At 42.0% G+C, this 24,574-nt stretch overlaps 2 long non-coding RNA genes across 3 annotated transcripts in view; both read left to right on the top strand.

The window, feature by feature from the left end:
* The window catches only part of LOC147372259 (uncharacterized), a 44,146-nt gene that overhangs the window by 7,491 nt on the left and 12,081 nt on the right, over positions 1–24,574 (top strand). Inside the window, exon 2 of one of the 2 annotated variants that reach the window (XR_015163958.1) lies at positions 15,218–15,992. The exons of the other annotated variant lie outside the window; for it this stretch is intronic. This is a non-coding gene — a long non-coding RNA (uncharacterized LOC147372259). Of the gene's footprint in view, positions 1–15,217; positions 15,993–24,574 lie in introns of those variants that run through there. 2 annotated transcript variants of the gene reach the window in all.
* Positions 8,153–10,719, top strand: LOC147372260 (uncharacterized). Its single transcript, XR_015163955.1, has 2 exons — positions 8,153–8,325; positions 10,486–10,719. It is a non-coding gene; the product is annotated as an uncharacterized LOC147372260 (long non-coding RNA).

Below are 24,574 nucleotides of genomic sequence, written 5' to 3'. Positions count from 1 at the left end.
CCCAGCATCAGGGTCTTTTCAAATGAGTGAGCTCTTTGCATCAGGTGGGCAGAGTACTGGAGTTTCAGCTTCAGCATCAGTCCTTCCAATGAACATTCAGGACTGATTTCCTTTAGGATGGACTGGTTGGGTCTCCTTGCAGTCCAAGGGACTCTCAAGAGTTTCTCCAACACCACAGTTCAAAAGCATCAATTCTTCGGCACTCAGCTTTCTTTATAGTCCAACGGTCACATTCATACATGACCACTGGAAAAATGATAGCCTTGACTAGATGACCTTTGTTGGCAAAGTAATGTCTCTGCTTTTAATATGCTGTCTAGGTTGGTCATAACTTTCCTTCCAAGGAGTAAGCGTCTTTTTATTTCATGGCTGCAGTCACCATCTGCAGTGATTTAGGAGCCCCCAAAAATAAAGTTTGCCACTGTTTCTCCATCTATTTGCCATTAAGTGATGGGACCAGATGCCATGATCTTAGTTTTCTGAATACTGAGTTTTAAGTCAACTTTTTCATTCTCCTCTTTCACTTTCATCAAGAGGCTCTTTACTTCTTCTTCACTTTCTGCCATAAGGGTGGTGTCATCTGCATATCTGAGGTTATTGATATTTCTCCCAGCAATCTTGATTCCAGCTTGTGCTTCAGCCAGCCCAGCATTTCTCATGATGTACTTTGCATATAAGTTAAATAAGCAGGGTGACAATATACAGCCTTGATGTACTCCTTTTCCTATTTGGAACCAGTCTGTTGTTCCATGTCTAGTTCTAACTGTTGCTTCCTAACCTGCATACAGATTTCTCAAGAGGCAGGTCAGGTGGTCTGGTATTCCCATCTCTTTGAGAATTTTCCACAGTTTATTGTGATCCACACAGTCAAAGGCTTTGGCATAGTCAAAAAAGCAGAAATAGATGTTTTTCTGGAACTCTCTTGCTTTTTTCGATGATCCAACGGATGTTGGCAATTTGATCTCTGGTTCCTCTGCCTTTTCTAAAACCAGCTTGAACATCTGGAAGTTCTCGGTTCACGTACTATTGAAGCCTGGCTTTGAGGATTTTGAGCATTACTTTGCTAGCGTGTGAGATGAATGCAATTGTGCAGTAGTTTGAGCATTCTTTGGCATTGCCTTTCTTTGGGATTGGAATGAAAACTGACCTTTTCCAGTCCTGTGGCCACTGCTGAGTTTTCTAAATTTGCTGGCATAATCAGTGCAGCACTTTCACAGCATCATCTTTTAGGATTTGAAATAGCTCAATTGGAATTCCATCACCTCCACTAGCTTTGTTTGTAACGATGCTTCTTAAGGCTTGATAAGTGTAGGCTCTGCTTTAAGTGCTTTACATCTGTTAACCATTTAATCCTATTATAATTCTTTGAGTTTGGTACAATAACTCTTCCCTTTTACAGATAAGGAAACAGATATAGGAAGGCTATGGTTACATAGGTAGAAAGTGATGGAAGTATGTGCAAAATAGTACGGAATCACAGCAGAAGAAGGAGTACCTCTGCCTCAGGTACCTGGAAAAAACCTAGCTGGGTGTGCAAAGGATGGTGAACTTTGAAAGAAAAGGAGAAATGTTTTCCAGCACTTCTTCAAGGCAGAAACACTAAATGCTAAAGCACAGAACTTGTGAAGGAGTTTGGGGATTTATACGTATATACATATACATGCATGCTCAGTCGTGTCCGACTCTTTTGCAACCTCATGGACTGTAGCCCTCCAGGCTCCACTGTCCTTGGAATTTTTCAGGCAAGAACACTGGAGTGGGTTGCCATTTCCTACTCCAGGGGATCTTCTTAAACAAGGGATTGAACCTGTGTGTCTTGTATCTCCTGCATTCGCAGGCAGATTCTTTACCACTTGTGGCACCTGAGAAGGGCTGCTGCTTTTGGGTTGCAGGAGGCAGGGACCATCTTCATCTGTCATTTTTGTGCACAGTTGGGGATGGTAAGAAGTCACAGACTCTGAGGGACTGGCAGGAACCTTAGATCTTTTCTTCCCTTTCACTTCTACAGACGTGGAGACAGAGGTCCAGAGAGCTCCAGGACTGAGAATACCACTCTTGCCCCCTGCTCCCACCCCCCTTTTTTCCCCTTGCTGTACTACTGCTAGGGAATCTGAGGACTGAGTGATTAGGTGTAAAAAGGAGCGGGGGGTGGTTGTTCCAGGGCATTGGATCTTCATCACCTCCCTGGTGGTTATCTGCCCAGACGGGTCTCTGCTTCCTTTCCCATCTCTGAGGAAGACACCTGCTAGCCCTGGCCCCAAGACTCAAGGTCACTGAGCTTGCTGTTTCCGACTTTTCCCCGGGTCGACTGGGCACCTGCTGACCTGCTGGTTAGTAGCTGTGCAGATTGATCTGTCTGATCTTAAGGCATGTAATGGCTCCACCGGCAGGACCATGGGTCTTGGTGACCCACTTTCTCCCCTGGCCCTTTGGACTCATCCTCAGACAACTGGGAAGGACAAGTTCATTATTTGGGGTGGAATGAAATAGTTTCTGTTTCTTTGCTTTAGTCTTTACCTGTTTCCTCTTCTAAATGCAAAGCAACAGAAAAATTCTTGCCTCATATGCACGACTTGGGTTTGACATTCAAGGTGCTATCTTGGAGAAAAAGCTGTAGCCCTTCTTACATTCCTTATTCTTCTGTGATTCACTCATGAGATTAGTAAGGTTATGTTATCAGAATTTATTGATAGAAATGAAGTTGATGATATAATAAAAGAGAAGAAAGCCAGCACAAAATTACATGGAGCACTATTTTTCTATGCATTTCAAATATTGAAAAAAGTTTGGAAAAGAATATGTGAAAATGTTCAAAGTAATTGTATCCAAGTTAGAGTATGTTGTTGATCTCTTTTTCTCTTTTCTGTATTTCCTGAATTTTCTACTATGTGCGTGTATTATTCATGAACGCAGAAAAACAAGAAATATTTTGGGCGGGGAGTGGGCCGGTAGTCACTAAGATGAGGCAAAGGAGAAGGCTCAAACACACACCTGGTGATAGTCTTTCTTAGAACTAGGGTGAGTAATCCCTTCTCTGATTGTCCTTGTCAGTCCAAGATTTCATTATTTTGCAGCGTTAGTTGTTTATATGTAGTTCCTTGAGGGAGGTGGGTGGATGAGGAAGCAGATTTCCACGCCAGTAAAACAGGGCATGAGGCTTTTTTTCTTCGTCCCTTTGTCTCCTGGCCGCTGTGTTCCTAGCCTTTTGTTGTTTTCTGCACGGTCTTTGATTCAGAATTTAAAGAAAAACAAGTGCCAGCCCTCCGCGCGCCCTCTGGTGTCCCAGTGAGGTATAGCCAGACAGTAGCCTGGGAAGATCACGGCCATTTCACGCGGCGCTCTCCCCAGAGACGGTGCGGCAGACGAGATGTGTGGGATCTTAGAGGAAGGACTCGCAGGCCAACAAGCTTGGCAGGCTTACTCTTTGAAACCATAGGTGTGGAAAGTGATTTTTGAAAAACAAAGTCGGCATCTGGTATTTAAAAAAAACCGATAACGTACATTCTCAAAGCATTCCGCACAGGTGTTTGGGGTCTAAAACGAAGAAAGTCCCATTTTGTTGTGTTAGATGCTCAGTCGTGTCCGACTTTTTGCGACCCCATGGACTGTAGCCCACCAGGCTTCTCTGTCCACGGGATTCTCCAGGCAAGAATGCTGGAGTGGGTAGCCATTCCTTTCTCCAGGGGATCTTCCCGACCCAGGGATGGAATACTGGTCTCCCACATTAAGAAAGTCACATTTTGTCTACAATTAAAACATAAATCAGTACTTTGAATTGAGTGCAAATAAATTCAATGAAAGGGGTCTGAATACTTGGGCTTGACTGCTGATAATGATTTCTGCCACTTTAAGCTTTGTCAGTGTAATGTGAAAGTTGATATTGAAGGTCCTTTTGTCTATAATTTAGTTCTTTGTATGGCATTTTCTTCAAATTACATGTTTTTTTCAAAGTATATTTCCACTAAAAAGCGACCAACCATTAAAAAAGCCACCAAAAATCAACCAACCAACCAATATAGACAATATTTTTAAGTGTGTAAGGATCAATAAGTTTCTATGTGTGTGCTTAGTCGCTCAGTCATTTCTGACTCTCTGTGACACCATGTACTGTAGCCCACCAGGCTCCTCTGTCCATGGGAATTTTCCAGGCGAGAATATGGAGAGCAGGTTGCCACTTCCTACTCCAGAGGATCTTCCTGACTCAGAGGTTGAACCTGAGTCCTCCCTCGTTTTGGTCCTTCCTGAATTCTTCCAGGTTAGTTTTGCTTCAAGACATATTATGGGCTGGCGTCTCCTCCCTGCTTTTGGTCCTCCTGAATTCTCCCCATTAGTTTTCAGCAGCAGCACCCTATTTCTTATTGGGACCTACCATTGTGAGACAACTCAAGCAAGAGGTTATTACCGAGCCTGGCCAAGGCAGGTGGCCTTGGTCAACTTTTAATGTAACATTTTCATGATCGTCACCTCATGGTTGCAGCTCTGGGCATTATGGCCACTTTCAGGGTTGGAGCCTGAGGAGAGGCAAGTCCAGCAAACTCCCCCTTTGAAGTTTTCCCTTGAGAAAGCCTCTCCAGAAGCACTCGCCATTGTTTCCCAGTGTTTCTCATCCCTGTTGGGTTACATTCTGGAAAATTATCTGGGAAAAATGGTTAGTGATTACAGTATTGATTTTTTTTTTAAACTTTAAATTTTGTATTTGAGTGTAGCTGATTAAAAATGTGATATAAGAAAAGGTGGACCACAAAGGGACTCAGCCATACATATACGATATTGGTTTTTAGTATTCTAGTGTTCTGAGCTGTTTTTACTAACTGAAATCTGTTAGTTTATTACTGCTTTTCCTTAATTTAGCAGTATGTTTTATTTAATCTGTTTTATGTCTGGAGATTTATGCTTGGAAAATTACATACTGCATTGAAACTTCAAATCACACAAAGGTGCATATGTTTTGGAAGCCTTGTGACTACATCCTTTATTTCAAGTTCTTTCAAGGCATCTCTTTACTGACTTAATTCCAGTTTTCCTCATAATTAAAGAGGTTGAGTGTCTTTTCATTCATACTTTCTCCAGAACTAGTTTGGATCCTACTTTTCTTACAGAGTTTCCTGGTGGAGTCAGTTTAGAACAGCGGCTGAGATGATGGTGAACCCTCATTATCTCACGATTACTAATAGTGACCATATTTCCCAGTTTGCTTGGAACTTTCCTTGTTTGTTCCCATTTGTCCCAGTGCATTTTATTAATAGTGTGTCATTTGCTTTCAAAAATGTCTTGATTTGGGTGAAAAATTATACGGTTGTCTATTACTTGAAATATACATCAAAATGCCACCGCTGCCATTCTTCTCCAGAATTTCAGTCAGTAGGTGCAGGGTTATCATGAAGGCTGAAGTTTGGTCGACTTCATTCAATATTGTATCCCCAGAACAGTGCCTAACACAGAGTAAGTGCTTAATAATTATGAATGAATCAATAAATAAACTTAGTGCTTGGAGCTTGGCCCATTGCCACCTGAGCACCTGGGCTCTGTTAGCAGGGAACATGAAGGAATGATTTTGGGGTGTAAACTCATGGTGCCTGCCAAAACATGCATTTTAGATTTTGATAGATATTGTTAAATTGTTCTCTACAGGGACTGAGCCAGTTTACACTCCCACCAGCAATATGTGAGAGCATCTGTTTCTCTAACCTCCATCCTCATGGTGGTATCAAAATCTGTATCTGCCAATCTGGTAGTTTTAATTTGTATTTCCCTTATTATGGAGAAGGTTGAGTTTATTTTCATATATTTAAAAGCCATTTGGAATTTCTTTCCTGGGAAGTGTCTGTTCGTATCCTTTGCCCATTTTCAATTGCGTCAGTGGTCTTTTTTCTTATCGATTTGTAGGAAGGCAAATAGTTGTCCCCAGTTTTTCATGTCTTTTGAGTTTGTTTTTGGTGCTTTTTGTTTTCTTGGGCAGAATTGAAAAAATGTATTTTAGACTTAGCTTGTCTTTTATAGCTTCTGTGTTTTACATCATGTTCATTAAGGCTTTCCCTACTTCCAGATTGGAAAATAATGCTCCTGTATTTTCATCTTGTACTTTAAGGTTTTCATTTTTTTTAATATGTAAATCTTGATCCACCTGGAGTTTATTTTGATGTGAGATTTGAGGTATTCCAAAAGAGTTCCCAGATCCAATTTCAGTGTGCGTGTGCGTGTGTGTGTGTGTATGTGTGTGTGTAGAGACTTCCCCACATCAACAAGCAATACTTGGATGCCAGCTGGGTGTCTGAGAATTCAACTCGATTCTGACACTATCTACCTGCAGATGGAACCAGATTCCACGGGTAAAGGGCTCAGGCCCATAAGGTGCAAGCCCAAGTTGTTACCTGTGCTTCTGACCAACCTATTATAAATTGGACGTTCCTGTGACTCCCTCCTCAGGTTTAATTAATTTGCTAGAGTGGCTCACAGAACTCAGGAAAATCCATTTACTTACTAGATTACCAGTTTAGTATGAGGAATATTGGAGAAGGCAATGGCACCCCACTCCAGTACTCTTGCCTGGAAAATCCCATGGATGGAGGAGCCTGGTAGGCTGCAGTCCAGGGGGTCACACAGAGTCGGACACGACTGAGTGACTTAGCAGCAGCAGCAGCATAAGGAATATTAAATGATACAAATCAACAGCCAGATGAAGAGATCCGTAGAGCTAGGTATGGGGAAAGGGCCTGTAGCTTCTATGCCCTCTCCAGGGGTGCCTTTCTCCATAATCTCCACCTGTTCATCAACCCTGAAGTTCTTTGAACCCTGGCTTTCTGTGTTTTTATGGAGGCTTCATTACATAGACACTACTGATTAGATCATTGACCATTGTTGATTGATTCAGTCTCCAGCCAGTAGCTCTTCCCTGGAGGTTGAGGGGTGGGACTGAAAGCTCCAACCCTTTAATCACATGGTTGGATCTCCTGACAACCGGCCCCCATTCTTGGATGGAATCCAGAAACCACCTTCCCTGACCCCTTTTTGAGAACTGAGGACAAGAGATCAAATATCCCAGTGCTCTTACTGCTCAGAAAATTCCAAGGGTTTGGGAAGCTGTGAGCCAGGAATTGTGGATGAAGACCAAATGTATTTGGGAAGTATACTTGAGAAAAGTATAAATCATGTATGAGAAATGTATAAATATATATGAGTATATATATATTTATATATATAAATATATGAGTATATATATAAATATGAGAAATGTACAAATCATAACATCACAGGTATGAATCCAATCTAATCCTGTTTATTGAATATTCTCCCTTTTTCTCAAAATGGAAACTCTGAAGTGTTCCTGGATTTTAGGGTTTCCATTTCCTAAAGGAATTGATGCTTTTGAGCTGTGGTGCTGGAGAAGACCCTTGAAAGTCCCTTCGACAGAAAGAGATCAAACCATTCAATCCTAAAGGAAATCAACCCTGAATCTTCACTGGAAAGACTCATGCTGAACCTGCCAGTACTTTGGCCACCTGATGCAAAGAGCCGACTCGTTGGAAAAGACCCTGATGCTGGGAAAGATTGAGGACGGGAGTGGAAGGGGATGATAGAGGATGAGATGATTGGATGGCATCACTGATTCAATGGACATGAGTTTGAGTAAACTCCGGGAGATAGCGGAGGACAGGGAAGCCTGGTGTGCTGCAGTCCATGGGGTTGCAATGAGTCAGACACGGGTGAGTGACTGAACAACCACAACAATTTCCCACAACCAATACTTCTAACATTTTAGTAAATTTTAGGAAAAGGCACTTAAAGCAGTCAGGATGAAAATTTAATCTTTAACTTCATGTCTTTACACCTGTTCATTTTATAATAATGCTACTTTTGTTAAGCACTTATGTAGCAAGTATAATATACACAGAAGGTTGTATAAAACATATATGCAGAGTTTAAAGAATAATGACAAAATGATACTTGCATTACCTGAGTTAAGAAATGAAACATTGCAGTGACTTGAAATTCCCTGTGTGTGTTCTTCTTTAATCATATTGTCCATCCTCCTCCTCAGCAGATAACCATTAGTCTGATTTTTTGGGGGTAATTTCCCCTTGATTTGCTTTATATGTTTACCACCTGTATGTATCGTTAGGTAATATATTGTTTAGATTTTTGACAGCTGAGTGGCAAGTGCAGTCATTGTGGCAGGGTCTCAGAAGATAAACTGAACAGATCCCCAGGTCAAGTTTGGTTTCAGCAACTGAGAGAACCCAAGTGCTCCTGGAAAGTCAGGGGTCAGGTCAAGAGTGAGTTCTGGGAACCACAGGATATGCCACAGTTGGACCATCTGGTGGAGTTGTAAGTAGTTTAGGTAACAGACGTCTGCAGGAACATAGTCAGGTGGTGGGCATCTTCTCATACTTTCCTACCTGTATGGCCCCTCTCCTGCTCTCTAGAGCAATGGTCCCCAACCTTTTTTGGGTCTCATGACCAGTTTTGTAGGAGGGGTGGGTATGGTTTCATGATGATTTAAACACATTACATTTATTGTGCACTTTATTTCTGTTGTTAATACAGTGTGATATGTAATGAAATAATTATACAACTCATCATAATAAAGGATCAGTGGGAGCCATTGATCTGACAGGAGGTGGAGCTCAGGTGGTAATGCTAGTGATGGGGAGCGGCTGTAAATACAGATGATGCTTAGCCCACCCTGCAGCCTGGTTCCTAACAGGCCACCGGCTGGTAGCAGTCCATGGCTGGGGGGTTGGGGACCCCTGCTCTGGAGGATATCAAAACTGACCCCTTCTGTAAGGTGAAGGGAATCTCCTCAGCTCATCCAAACATCAGGCCATGGTTGGTGTGTTCATCTTCTACTGTCATGTAACAAATTCCCATAAATGTAACAGCCTGAAACAGCACACATTTATCATCTCGTGGTTTCCACAAGCAAGGAATTTAACATGTTTTAGCTGGCTCCTCTGCTCGGATATGGTAAGGCTGAAATCGAGGTGTGGATTGATTGTATCCTTATCTAGAGGCTTGGTTGGGGAAAGCTCTGTTTTCACACACCCTCAGATTGTTCAGTTCAGTTCAGTTTAGTCGCTCAGTTGTGTCTGACTCTTTGTGACCCCGTGAATCGCAGCACGCCAGGCCTCCCTGTCCATCACCAACTCTGAGTTCATTCAAACTCATGTCCATCGAGTCGGTGATGCCATCCATCCATCTCATCCTCCGTCATCCCCTTTTCCTCCTGCCCCCAATCCCTCCCAGCATCAGATTGTTAGCAGAATTCATTTCCTTGCAGCTGTAGAACTAAAATCCCCATTGGCTTGCTGGCTGTCACTGGGGACTGCTCTCAGCTCTTAGAGGTGGCCCTCAGGTCCTTCACCAGTTGGGATTAAAGCCATGGCTTGCAGATGGAGTCCTGTGAAGCACTGCTTCCAGGGGCTTCTCCCCTGATCTTCACACCCAAAACTCTGGTTGTATAAACCTCTGATTCCCTCTATTAAAATGTTTCTATTTGTGTGCCTTAGAGTGGCTTCTGTTTTCTTGCCCAAACTCTGATACAGTTGTTTTGCAAGTAATAAGGAAAGAGGGCTGTCAAGTAGACAATCAACATTTTTGGCCATGTTTCTGATATAAGCACACCACATACACCATTGAAGACTTGATTAGTTGACAGTGAGTAGGCAAATCAGATTAAAAGTGTTTTGAATGTCTCAAAATTATGTAACATCATTTAAGGTGCAGTGATCAATCCATCAGTAAAACAGGGGTAGAAGATAAGGATTATATTTTATAAGAATGAAATATCTGACCAGAATCAGCAAAAGTTTCAGAGTTTGGCTTTAGAAATAAAGTTAAGACAATGGAGTAAGAGTTTGATTAAATTCACAGCTGGAATCAGGTATATCACATTAATATTAATAGCAAAAAAGTCAGGAAAGAAAATACTTCCAAAGGGGAAAGTAGGACATTTGAAGTTTTGGGGGGAATTTCTACTTTTGAAAGAAATGGTTCTCAGTTGGTGAAAAAGTCAGTAGACCTCTCTACATAGCTGAGGAGGGTAGCCAGTCCTGCTGCTTTTGATGAATTATTTGAAGACTCATCCACTTAGAAAAAAATCTGTGTGCATTTAAAATAAATCATTAATGATAAAATTGATTGGAGCTTGTGAAAAACCAAACAAACAGGTATGGCAGTTCCTTTTGAAATATTTGTTCTGAAGTTCTGAAGGAATTGTGCCAAGTTGGGTTTTTAGTCCCGTGTAACTGAACTTACTCTAGCCAGTTTCAATAGGAACATAACTTATTAAAGTCTGATTGATAGCTCAGAGAAACTCTGAGGGGGTCAGAGTTAGACTTGGTAGCCTCACAAAGGTCAAAGTCAAAGTGAAGTCGCTCAGTCGTGTCCGACTCTTTGCGGCCCCATGGACTGCAGGCTCCCAGGCTCCTCCGTCCATGGGATTTTCCAGGCAAGAGTACTGGAGTGGGTTGCCATTTTCTTTTCCAGGGGATCTTCCTGACTCAGGGATTGAACCCAGGCCAAATTGCAGGTGGACGCTTTACCCTCTAAGCCACCAGTGGTAGCCTCACAGCCAGAAACAAAAGACTACACGGAAGACTGCTTCACAGCATCAGCCACTGAAGACCCTGCTGGAGCAGCCGCACTGGGACATCTGCAGCCTTCACGCTGGCCACCTCCCCCTCTCCCAGAATAATCCTGTACACTACCTGTTGCCTCCTATTGTTCTGCAAGTTGAATTTACATATGGGTGTATCTGATCAGCAAAGCCTATGTCACACGTCGGCAAGCCTAGCTGCAAGAGAGGGCCAAGAAAGTGAGTTTCTGATTTCTGCCTTTGAGAGTGGTGCTCATAATGTGGATAAAAAGCCAAACCTGCGAAAAATGTAAAATAGATGCTGGGCTGCCCTGAAGAGGGCATATGCCAAGTGGAAAGAGGACAGACAGGGCTAAGAGCCGTGGACTTTGGAATCAGATGGACCTTAGTCCAAGTGGAGTTGCACAGCTTCCCCTAAGTTCACTCTGGGTCAGCTACTCACGGATGTTCCCTCATGTATAAAATACAGATAATAATAATGATGACATCATAATGGTGCTATTAAGGTTAAATGAAGAGAAACTTAAAGCATTTAACATAATGCTGGTGCAGAGTGAACACTTGCTAATTGCAGGTTCATATAATTGTTGATATAAAGAAATCAAAGCTGAGAATATAAGAGTGAATCTTTAGAGAAACCTTTTGATAGTTTCTGTCCCAGGCATTGGTTTCAGTGTTTGATTCAGATCCCCCTTTCCCAGTTTATAAAAAAACAACCAATGTCCCGCTAAAGTAGAAATGCTTATTATTCTATTTTCTTATATCTCCTCCACCACTATACTTCTCACAAAATGCCAGTTATAAGTCAGCATGTGAAAGTCAAAGTGTTAGTCACTCAGCCATACCAACTGTTTGGGACCCCATGGACTTGTAGCCTGCCAGGCTCCTCTGTATGTGGAATTCTCCAGGCAAGAATACTGGAGTGGGTAGCCATTCCCTTCTCCAGGGGATCTTCCCAACCCAGGGATCAAACCCCCGTCTCCTGCACTGCAGGCAAATTCTTTATGCTCTGAGCCACCAGGGAGGCCCCATAAATTAGCATATGCCCTCTTAAAAATCAAAGTAGAAGAATAGCTCAGAGAAGGCAATGGCACCCCACTTCAGTACTCTTGTCTGGAAAATCCCATGGATGGAGGAGCTTGGTGGGCTGCAGTCCATGGGGTTGCTAAAAATCAGACACGAATGAGCGACTTCATTTTCACTTTTCACTTTCATGCATTGGAGAAGGAAATGGCAACCCAGTCCAGTGTTCTTGCCTTTAGAATCCCAGGGATGGGGGAGCCTGGTGGGCTGCCATCTATGGGCAGCCAACTCTCAGGGGACTTCCCTGGTGGCTCAGATAGTAAAAGCATCTGCCTACAATTTGGGAGACCTGGGTTCGATCCCTGGGTTGGGAAGATCACTTAGAGAAGGAAATGGCAACCCACTCCAGATCCCATGGATGGAGGAGCCTGGCAGGCTACAGCCCATGGGGTTGCAAAGAGTCAGACACAACTGAGCGACTTCACTTTCACTAACTCTCTTAGAGGATAGTGGGCAGAGTACATTGTTTTGGGGCCAAAGTTTGGCATGTAAATCTCTGCCATGTATTAACTGAGTAACTGTTTTGAGCCTCAGATTTGTCATCTGTACATGGAAATGAAGTAGGGTTCTTGTGAATTAAATGAAAGGTTTAAGTGTGTTTGGTGCTTTAGTAAAGTGTCTGACATGTAATGTGCATTAGCCACACATGATGAAGCTATACACTGACAAAAGGGAAAGGTAGGAGAAATTTAAAACATTAAATTGAGACTTGGCTTTCACTGTTCTGCTTTAGCTGTTTATAAAGAATTTGTTTTGTTAATTAATTTTAGGCTGATAACATTAGGTTTTCCCTATGTCTTAGTCAGTTTGGGCTGCTATAACAGTATCATAGACTGGGTGGCTTATAAACAATATAGATTTAAGTCTCAGAGTTCTGGAGGCTGGGAAGTCCAAGATCAAGATTGTGGCAGATCCGGTGTATGGTGAGAACTCTCTTCCTGGTGCATAGATGGCTGTGGTCTCCCTGTGTCTTTACATGGTGGAAGGGGCAAGGGAGCTCTCTGTGGTCTTATCTTTTTTTTTTTTTTTTGCCGCATCATAAGACATGCAGGGTCTTGGTTAGGGTTAAGACATCTTAATTCTCCAACTGGGGGTTGAACCCATCCCCCCTGCAGTGGAAGCACAGAGTCGTAACCACTGGACCACCAGGGAAAACCCTGGGGTTTCTTTTATAAAAGCACTACCCTCATCATCTAATCACCTCCCAAAGTGTCCACCTCTTCATTCAATTACATTGGGGGTTAGGATTTAACATATGAATTCTGGGGGGAACATAAGCATTTTGTCCATAGCCCCACTGGATACTGTTGGATCTGTGGCCTGGTTTTCTATTGCTGCAGAACAAACCCTTGTAAACTTAGTGGTATAAAATAAAAATCTTATTATGCTCCCAGATTCTGTGGGTCAGGAATCCAGTGAGACTGTAGAGATCGCTTGCCTCTGCTCTACAGTGTCTGGGGCTTCAGGTGGGAAGACTTGAATAGCTAAGGATGACTCAATTGGTGAGGGGCTGGAGACTTTTTACTTACACATCTGGTACCTGACCTGGACTTAATTGAGGTTGTCACCTGGAGCATCTACACTTGGCCTCCGCATGAGACTTAGGCTTGTTGCAGCAGAATGAGTGGGTGCCAAGACAGAGCATCCAGATGGCGAACATGCATGCCAGGGCGAAGCTGTGTGGCTTTTCTTTTTTTTTAATTTTATTATTTATTTAATTTTTTGGTCTGTAGTGGGTCTTCCTTGCTGCATGTGGGCTTTCTCTAGTTGCAGTGAGTAGGGGCTATTTTTCACTGAGGTGTGCGGGTTTCTCATTGCAGTGCCTTCTCCCATTGCAGAGCACAGGCTCTAGGGCGCTCGGACTTCAGTAGTTGCTGCACACAGGCTCAGTAGTTGTGGCTCCCGGGCTCTAGAATGCAGGCTCAGTAGTTGTGGCACAGGGGCTTAGTTGCTCTGTGGCATGTGGAATCTTCTCAGACCAGGGTTCAAACTATGTCCCTTGCATTGCAAGGTGGATTCTTAACCACTCGACCACCAGGGAAGCCCTGCATGGTTTTTCTGACATAGTCTCAGAAGTCACAAAACAGTCATTTTTGCCATATCCTATTGGTATAAACAAGTCACTAAGACAGTCAGTTCAGTCACTCAGTCATGTCTGATTCTTTGTGACTCCATGTACTGCAGCATGCCAGGCTTCCCTGTCCATCACCAACTCCCGGAGCTTGCTCAAACTCATGTCCACTGAGTTGGTGATGCCATCCAACCATCTCATCCTCTGTTGTTCCCTTCTCCTCCTGCCTTCGATCTTTCTCAGCATCAGAGTCTTTTCCAATGAGTCAGTTCTTCCCATCAGGTGGCCAAAGTATTGGAGTTTCAGCTTCAGTATCAGTCCTTCCAGTGAATATTCAGGACTGATTTCCTTTAGGATGGACTGGTTTGATCTCCTGCCAGTCCAAGGGACTCTCAAGAATCTTCTTCAACACCACAGTTCAAAAGCATCAGTTCTTTAGCGCTCAGCTTTTTTTATAGTCCAACTCTCACATCCATACGTGACTACTGGAAAAACCATAGTTTTGACTAGACGGACCTTTGTCAGCAAGCTTAAGGACTTTTTGTCAATAAGGCTAGCCCAGAATCAAGAGGAAGGGGAATTAGTCTCCAATTCTTGATGGTGGAGTGGCTGGCTCATGTTTCCGAAGAGCTTATGGGATGGGAGATGTTATTTAGGCCTGTTTAGAAAATGGTATCTCCCAGAGATTGAGTATATTTCAATCTGGCATGAAAATTTGGTCCCTGTAAAAATGTTCCAGGTGTTATTAAACCAGAAAAGCAGATTATAAAACAGCATGTACAGTACAGTTCTATTTTTGTTTAAAATATGTAAAACTCAATATATGTGTGTGTGAATACATGCGTCTGTAGTAGGTCTCATATACCAAGGCCACAGAAATTGGGTGTGCTAGAAATATGACTTAATTATTTTCTAAAACTCAATTTTTGACTATTAGCTCCATATTCCCACCCCCAGAGTCCATCTCTGCCCATTCTGCCTGATACAGAAAATGGTTCTTAGTTGCTTCCAGATGAACCCAATTGACTTTAGTGGTTTCTCAGTCACTTCAGCTTTAAAGTTCTTTCAGATTGAGGATTGTTTCCTCTTTGTATTCCTCTTGCCAGCCCTGGAGTTGATGCTAACCCTTGGGGAATGTTAAAAGAAAAACTGAGACATGTTAAACATTTTTAAGAGTTTATTTGAGCAAAAACTGATTCGAATGGGCAGTGCCAAACAGAAAGTGGTTAGGAGTTCTCTGTGGACAGGAGCCAGGGGATAGATGTACAGAGAAGGTGCAGAAGCAAAGGAAGGAAGTTATTTGATTACAGCTTAAAGCCCAGATGGCTGTTTGTGATTGCTTGTCCATAGCGTTTTGATTTTGTAACCATGAGGCATTTACAGGCTTAGATTTTAGTTTGCTTACATTGGCCACCAGGACTTCAGAGCCACATCAGTCTAATGGCCTCTTTGTTTAATTGATTTAACAGAGTTTGTGTGAATGCCACTTTACCAGCAACAGGAAGGGGGTGCCTACTTTTTCATCTTGCCCACGACATCCTGCATCAGATGTTTCTCTGCCCACCTATCAGCCTGAAGACACTGGCTTGGCTCCACCTGGTTTCCTAATGCTGGATCTCTCTGGAGATGGGGCCTCATCTTCAACACGCACCCAAAGCAGCAAGTCTCTCATATCCTTCCACTGTAGTGATCTCTTGTCTGGGCTGAAAGATGATCTTTTCTTCTGGGCTGTTCTTTTCCTCTTTCAGCTTATTTCCAAGCACCATTCAGGCCCTGGTGAGAGTTTGGATGCTCTTGTTTGACAACCTGTGAACCATGGAGATCCAGGGTGCTGACTGGCTCCTTTAATACATGGACATGCCCTTCTGTCCCTTCTTCTTTTTGATTGCTGCTCCTCTGTACCTCACCAGCTTGCAGTTAACTTACACATCTTCTGTACTCTGGGTTCCCCAAATTTTAAACGTTTTTTAAAAACTGCCACCCATTCTAAAATTCTACCTTAAAGGATTCTTATATCTTCCAGGAATGCTTTTGGTTGCAAGAAACAGAGAACCTGACTTACCGCAACTTAAATCAATAAGGCTTTATTTTTCTTAGAAGCAAGAATTGTGCAATGACTCCATGATGTCCATGTTCCAGGGCAGCACAGTCCAACAGAAATATAGTGAGAGCTGCATATGTAATTTTAAAATTTCTAGTATTTCTAGTAGTAACATTAAAAAGAGCAAAAGAAACAGGTTAAAATTGATTTTAATAATATAATTTAATCCACATATCCTCAAGCTTTCATTTTACTATGCAATCAATATAAAGGAGACAGTTTTACATTTTCGGGGTGTCAATTCTTCAAAATTCACTGTGTATTTTACAATTATAGCACATGTTATGTGAACTCCTGCATTTCAATTCTTTGATAGCCTCATGTAACAAGTGGCTATTTATTGGATGGTGTACATCTTGGGCTTTTATCTTTTTGTTTGATAACCTAGCTTAGCCTGTTAGCTTGTTGCTTCATGGTTACAAACTGGCTGCTGCATGCTAGGTATCAAGTCTGCACTTAAGGAAGGAAGAAGGAGAAGATGAAGTCTATATCACAGAAGTAAAACATTTCCTAGAAATCTCTAGCAGACTTTTGCTTATATCTGATTGGCTAGTACTCTGTCACCTGGGCATGCTTTACTGCAAAGAAGTTTGGGGAAATGGCACTCAGACAGAATTGGGCTTCTGAGAGTAAGAAAGAGGAGGGTGGATATTAGGGCACAGTCAGCAGAGTCTGTTGCAGGGCCCAGTTGCTCTCCCCCACTACACACACTCTGTGCTTGAGCCTCTTGCTTCCTCTCCTGTTGTTGTTCAGTCGCTCAGTTATGTCCAACTCTTTGCAAACCCATGGACTGCAGCATGTCAGGCTTCCCTGTCCTTCACCATCTCCTGGAACTTGTTCAAACTCATGTCCATTGAGTCGCTGATGCCATCTAACCATCTCATCCGCTGTCATCCCCTTCTCCTGCCTTCAATCTTTCTCAGTGTCAGGATCTTTACTAATGAGTCAGCTCTTCGCATCAGATGGCCAAAATATTGGAGCTTCAGCTTCAGTATCAGTCCTTCCAATGAATATTCAGGGTTGATTTCCTTTAGGATTGACTGGTTTGATCTCCTTTTAGTCCAAGGGACTCAAGAGTCTTCTCCAACACCACAATTTGAAAGCATCAATTCTTTGGCACTCCGCCTTCTTTATGGTCCATCTCTCATATGCATACATGACTACTGGAAAAACCATAGCTTTGACTAGATGGATCTTTGTTGGCAAAGTAATATCTCTGCTTTTTAATATGCTGTCTAGGTTGTTTATAGCTTTTCTTAAGGAGCAAGCATCTTTTAATTTCATGGCTGCAGTCACCATCTGCAGTGATTTTGGAGCCCAAGAAAATAAAGTCTTTCACCATTTGCATTGTTTCCCCTTTTATTTCCCATGAAGTGATGGGACTGGATGCCATGATCTTTGGTTTTTGAATTTTGAGTTTTAAACCAGCTTTTTCACACTTCTCTTTCACCTTCATCAAGAGGCTCTTTAGTTCCTCTTCGCTTTCTGCCACAAGGGTGGTATCATCTGCATATATGAGGTTATTGATATTTCTTTTTTTTTTTTTATATATGTGTGTTTTGTGTTTTATTTTATTTTATTTATTTTTTTTGTTTCTTGAGGTGTGCCTGTATTGCTATGAACTTTCCCCTTAGGACTGCTTTTACTGTGTCCCACAGGTTTTGGGTTGTTGTGTTTTCATTTTCATTCGTTTCTATGCAAATTTTAATTTCTTTTTTGATTTCGTCTGTGATTTGTTGGTTATTCAGCAGCGTGTTGTTCAGCCTCCATATGTTGGAATTTTTAATAGTTTTTCTCCTGTAATTGAGATCTAATCTTACTGCATTGTGGTCAGAAAAGATGCTTGAAATGATTTCTGTTTTTTTGAATTTACCAAGACTAGCTTTATGGCCCAGGATGTGATCTATCCTGGAGAAGGTTCCATGTGCGCTTGAGAAAAAGGTGAAATTCATTGTTTTGGGATGAAATGTCCTATAGCTATCAATTAGGTCTAACTGGTCTATTGTATCATTTAAAGTTTGTGTTTCCTTGTTAATTTTCTGTTTAGTTGATCTATCCATAGGTGTGAGTGGGGTATTAAAGTCTCCCACTATTATTGTGTTATTGTTAATTTCTCCTTTCATACTTGTTAGCATTTGTCTTACATATTGCGGTGCTCCCGTGTTGGGTGCATATATATTTATAATTGTTTTATCTTCTTCTTGGATTGATCCTTTGATCATTATGTAGTGACCTTCTTTGTCTCTTTTCACAGCCTTTGTTTTAAAGTCTAATTTATCTGATACGAGTATTGTGACTCCTGCTTTCTTTTGGTCCCTATTTGCATGGAAAATCTTTTTCCAGCCCTTCACTTTCAGTCTGTATGTGTCCCCTGTTTTGAGGTGGGTCTCTTGTAGACAACATATGTAGGGGTCTTGTTTTTGTATCCATTCAGCCAGTCTTTGTCTTTTGGTTGGGGCATTCAACCCATTTACATTTAAGGTAATTACTGATAAGTATGATCCCGTTGCCATTTACTTTATTGTTTTGGGTTCGAGTTTATACACCATTTTTGTGTTTCCTGTCTAGAGAATATCCTTTAGTATTTGTTGGAGAACTGGTTTGGTGGTGCAGAATTCTCTCAGCTTTTGCTTGTCTGAAAAGCTTTTGATTTCTCCTTCATACTTAAATGAGATCCTTGCTGGGTACAATAATCTGGGCTGTAGGTTATTTTCTTTCATCATTTTAAGTATGTCTTGCCATTCCCTCCTGGCTTGAAGAGTTTCTATTGAAAGATCAGCTGTTATCCTTATGGGAATTCCCTTGTGTGTTATTTGTTGTTTTTCCCTTGCTGCTTTTAATATTTGTTCTTTGTGTTTGATCTTTGTTAATTTGATTAATATGTGTCTTGGGGTGTTTCTCCTTGGGTTTATCCTGTTTGGGACTCTCTGGGTTTCTTGGACTTGGGTGATTATTTCCTTCCCCATTTTAGGGAAGTTTTCAACTATTATCTCCTCAAGTATTTTCTCATGGTCTTTCTTTTTGTCTTCTTCTTCTGGAACCCCTATGATTCGAATGTTGTAGCGTTTAATATTGTCCTGGAGGTCTCTGAGATTGTCCTCATTTCTTTTAATTCGTTTTTCTTTTATCCTCTCTGATTCATTTATTTCTACCATTCTATCTTCTAATTCACTAATCCTATCTTCTACCTCTGTTATTCTACTATTTGTTGCCTCCAGAGTGTTTTTAATTTCATTTATTGCATTATTCATTATATACTGACTCTTTTTTATTTCTTCTAGGTCCTTGTTAAACCTTTCTTGCATCTTCTCAATCCTTGTCTCCAGGCTATTTATCTGTGATTCCATTTTAATTTCAAGATTTTGGATCAATTTCACTATCATTATTTGGAATTCTTTATCAGGTAGATTCCCTATCTCTTCCTCTTTTGTTTGGTTTGGTGGGCATTTATCCTGTTCCTTTATCTGCTGGGTATTCCTCTGTCTCTTCATCTTGTTTAAATTGCTGAGTTTGGGAGTCCTTTCTGTATTCTGGCAGTTTGTGGAGTTCTCTTTATTGTGGCGTTTCCTCACTGTGTGTGGGTTTGTACAGGTGGCTTGTCAAGGTTTCCTGGTTAGGGAAGCTTGTGTTGGTGTTCTGGTGGGTGGAGCTGTGTTTCTTCTCTTTGTTCAGTCGCGCTGTGGGGAGGGAGGGAGGGATGCTGCAAACAAATGACACTGGCGTGCGCCCGCAGTGCCTCAGCCACACTGGGTCTGCCCCCGCTCACGGCGCGTGTAGCCTCCCTGCCCACACTGCTCGGGCTCTAGGTTGTTCCGCCGGGAACAATCCGAGGCTGGCCCTGGGTTGCATGCACCTCCCAGGTCCAAGCATATATATTGGTGTATATATATATATATATATATATATATATATATATATATGTATAGTGCTCAGGTTCAGGCACTCAGGTAGTCCTCAGAGGCGCAGACTCAGTTGGGCCTGCGTTTTGTGCTCTTCCCAGGTCCGAGCAGCTCAGGTGATGAGGTGTTTGGCGAGCGCCAATGCTGCGACTTATCGCCTCCCCGCCACTCGGTTATCTGGGTGTAAAACCAGCGCACCTTCTCAGGCAGATGTTGACCGTCCAGACCCCCAATAAATTTTAGTTAGCAAAGAAGCCAGTTTTATAGATAATGTCTCTCTGGGGCTGCGATTGCCCCCCTCCGGCTCTGGCTGCCTGTCACCGGAGGGGGAAGGTCTGCAGCCGGCTATCTCTGTTCAGTTCTTTGCTCCGTGTGCGGGCTGGCGGTGTCCAAGGTTAGGGCCGGCTTTTCGCATGGTAGATATCCCACAGTCTGGTTTGCTAGCCCAAATTATTTCACTCAGATAGTGCTCAGGGTATTCAGGCCAGACTCCCACTCTCAGCGATGCAGCCCACGCCGCGCCTCCCTGCCCAGCCCCCGCTTGCTAATGGCGGATGCAAGCGTCTGCGCTGCTTCTCCGCTGGGGGAGTTACCGTAGAGCTCGCAATCTGCGAGCTGTTATGTTATGTTATGTTATGTTACCCTGTTATGTTACCCTCTGTGCTTCCAAAGCTCGGCACGGATTCGGCAGTGAGAAGGTTTCCTGGTGTTTGGAAACTTCTCTCTTTTTAAGACTCCCTTCCCGGGACGGAACTCCGTCCCTCCCTCTTTTGTCTCTTTTATTGTCTTTAATATTTTTTCCTACCTCCTTTCAAAGAGTTGGGTTGCTTTTCTGGGTGCCTGATGTCCCCTGCCGGCATTCAGAAGTTGTTTTGTGGAATTTACTCGACGTTTAAATGCTCTTTTGATGAATTTGTGGGGGAGAAAGTGTTTTCCCCGTCCTACTCCTCCGCCATCTTGGCGCCTCCCCCCCTGATATTTCTTCTGGCAATCTTGATTCCAGCTTGTGCTTGATGCAGCCCAGCATTTCAAATGATGTACTTTGCATATAAGTTAAATAAGCAGGCTGACAACATACAGCCTTGAAGTACTCCTTTTCCAATTTGGAACCAATCTGTTGTTCCATGTCCGGGTCGTTGCTTCTTGACCTGCATACAGGTTTCTCAGGAGGCAGGTAAGGTGGTCTGGTATTCCCATCTCTTTAAATATTTTCCACAGTTTGTTGTGATCCACACGGTCAAAGGTTTTAGAATAGTTAGTGAAGCAGAAGTAGATGTTTTTCTGGAATTCTCTTGCTTTTTCTGTGATCAAACTGTTAAAGCCTAGCTTGGAGGATTTTGAGCATGACCTTGCTGGCATGTGAAATGAGTGCATTTGTGTGGTAGTTTGAACATTTTTTATTGAACATTGCCCTTCTTTGGGATTGGAATGAAAACTGACCTTTTTCAGTCCTGTGGCCACTACTGAGTTTTCCAAATTTGCTAGCATATTGAGTGTAGCACTCTGATAGCATCATCTTTTAGGATTTGAAATAGCTCAGCTGGAATTCCATGACCTCCACTAGCTTTGTTCATAGTGATGCTTCCTAAGACCCACTTGACTTCACACTCCAGGATATCTGGCTCTAGGTGCGTGATCATACCATTGTGGTTATCCAGGCCATTAAGATCTTTTTTTGTATAGTTCTTCTGTGTATTCTTGCCACCTCTTCTTAATATTTCTGCTTCTGTTAGGTCCATACCATTTCTGTCCTTTATTATGCCCATCTTTGCATGACATGTTCCCTTGGTATCTCTAATTTTCTTGAAGAGATCTCTAGTCTTTCCCATTCTATTGTTTTCCTCTAGTTCTTTGTATTGTTCACTTAGGAAGGCTTTCTTATGTCTCCTTGCTATTTTTTGGAATTCTGCATTCAGATGGGCATATCTTTCCTTTTCTCCTTTGCCTTTAGCTTCCTTCTTTTTTCAGCTTTTTATAAGCCTCTTCAGACAACCATTTTGCCTTTTTGCATTTCTTTTTCTTAGGGATCATTTTGATCACTGCCTCCTGTACAGTGTCACGAACCTCTGTCCATAGTTCTTCAGGCACTCTATCAGATCTAATCTCTTGAATCTATTTATCACTTCCACTGTATAATCATAAGGGCTTTGATTTGGGTCATACCTGAATGACCTAGTGGTTTTCCCTACTTTCTTCAATTTAAGTCTGAATTCCCCCGCCCTGCCACTGCCCATTTCCAAGCTCCAAGGTCCTTCCCCGGGTGGGGAGTGGGAGGGAGAGTAGGGGGAGTGCCCAGGAAATACTGTTCTCAGCTGTTTACATATCCTTTCCAATCCTTTGTTTTACACTGCAATGTGGCTTTGGTCTTTAAAAAAATGTGGTATGTTCTTTTTAATACCTCTCTTAAAAATCTCTAAAGTAATGGGTGCCCACCCATCTAGCTGGGGGAAGGAGCAACAAACACAGTCTTTGAAAGCAAAGCAGTTAATATTTTATATATCATCCTGCTATATATGCTTAGGAAAGAGAATGATGTACATTTGGATGATGAGAAAATCTTGTTTTTTTTTTTCCCAGTTCTTTAAAAAATTTTTATTAATTTTAATTGCAGTATAGTTGCTTTACAATGTATGTTAGCTTCTACTGCATGGCAAAATGAATCAGCCATACATCTACATATATCCCTTCCTCTTTGGACTTGCCTCCCATTCAGGTCACCACAGCGCATTAAGTAGAGTTCCCTGTGCTATATGGTAGGTCATCATTAGTTATCCATTTTATACATAGTACCAGTAGTGTAAATATGTCCATCCCAATCTCCCAATTCCTTCCACCCTACCTGTTTCCCCTTTGACATTCCATTTCTTTTGGTTTGTATTTCTAAGCTTTATACTCTGAAGAAGTAAAATGTACTTCTAGGATTAAAATTTCTGATCCATGTAATTCAGGTGTAGCAAATCACAATTTTAAATCAAATAATCAATCCTAGGATGTAACTGCGGAGAAGGCAATGGCACCCCACTCCAGTACTCTTGCCTGGAAAATCCCATGGACGGAGGAGCCTGGAAGGCTGCAGTCCATGGGATCGCACAGAGTTGGACACGACTGAAGTGACTTAGCAGCAGCAGCAGGATGCAACTGCAATTAGTGTGATACAATTGCACTGAATCAAACATTGGTATATATTGCCAATAGGATATTCAGGGTGTATATTTAAAAAGAATAGAGTTATAACTCATTTCAAAGGCTAATGAAATCACTGGAGGAAGAGTAAGTGCTGGTTTGGTTTCAGAGGCAGCCCTTGGTTTAGGTTAGCTTTTAGGTTGGTGGATTTTTAACTTGCCTGCTCCTGAGTCACTTGTAGGTGGGACGGATCCTAGATGCTTGGCCTGGGGCATTTGGTTTGCCCTCGGCTAGAAGTTTAGATCCTAGCCCAGATTACAGTTCTGGTTCAGGCCCACAGAGGCCCCGAGGAAGTGAGATGGCAGTGCTGTTTTTCTTGGCAGCCTCATGGCAATTTCTTCAGCCCAGAGCAAGTTCTTGCTGCCAGGCTGACATGATTGTCCAACATCATCTATGAGGGAGAGCTTGGCATTCCTGGACAACCCAGCACAGAGGAAAACGGAGGTTCCCTTGGAGATGCCAGGCTTCTTGAGGATAAATGAGATTTTTTTAGGAGAGCTCTGGGAAAGGAGAATGTGTGGTTTTGATTTTGTGTTTTAAACCAAGTTTTAAAACTTGGAAAGTGTAAATAAAGGGAGAGTCAGAGGAAGCTCCCAGGTTGCTGAAATCAGTACAATACCAGGATTAAGTCATGGAAGTCATCCAGAAGGGAACCTTTTAGAGAGGAAAAACAGATATGTGTTTCTTAAGTAAACTGTTGATTTAAGTGAAGTGAAAGTTGCTCAGTTGTGTCTGACTCTTTGAGACCCCATGGACTATACAGTCCATGGAATTCTCCAGGCCAGAATACTGGAATGCATAGCCTTTCCCTTCTCCAGGGGATGCTCCCAACCCAGGGATCAAACCCAGGTCTCCCGGATTGCAGGCAGATTCTTTACCAGCTGAGCCACCAGGGAAGCCCATATACATACACACACATATACATATATACATACACACATATTCACACATGAACATAAACACATATATACATATGAACGTATGCATATATATGAACATATGAACACATGCACACATATACATATGAACATATATACATGAACATATGAACACACATATATGTATATGTATGTATATATACATACATATACACTTTTTTGTAGGATCTTAAGACCTATGTATCAAAACAAAACCTAAGTAGCATTTTGATTTCCAAAGGTTTATGTTCATTGATTGTTTTTAAAGTTTCAATAATGAGCAGGGTAGAAACATATTTATTATCATAAATACCATTTGCAAGAAAAATTGATTGCAAGAAATTATATTACACTAATTTCCTTACTGTTTGCTAATATTTTCCTCCATCTCAAATCCTTGAAAATGTGGAAACACAATCCAATTTTTATTGTCTCAATAATAAAGAAATAGTGTTCTAAATAAATCTGCTGAATTTATACAGAGTTCTCAAGTTTTGATAGGACAGTATATAAAATGGTCTAAGAGTAAAATAAATCTAGTAGTTTTGCACTCGTGCATTTTTTAAATGGACAGCATTATGGAAACGTAGAATTTAGTGAGACAAGTGTCCAGTGTCATGTTTATTCTATAGGACCTAAAGGGGAAATTTCACTGAAATTCTTTGTACTGTTAACTGCAAAAGAGCCTCACTGTTTTCTATGAGGGAACAGACTATCTTTTTTACA

Source organism: Bos grunniens, chromosome 5 (genome assembly GCF_055505025.1).
Source record: "Bos grunniens cultivar Pamir isolate PY7600 chromosome 5, Bosgru_T2T1.0, whole genome shotgun sequence".
Lineage (NCBI taxonomy): Eukaryota > Metazoa > Chordata > Mammalia > Artiodactyla > Bovidae > Bos > Bos grunniens.
This window is presented reverse-complemented; position numbering and strand designations above follow the sequence as displayed.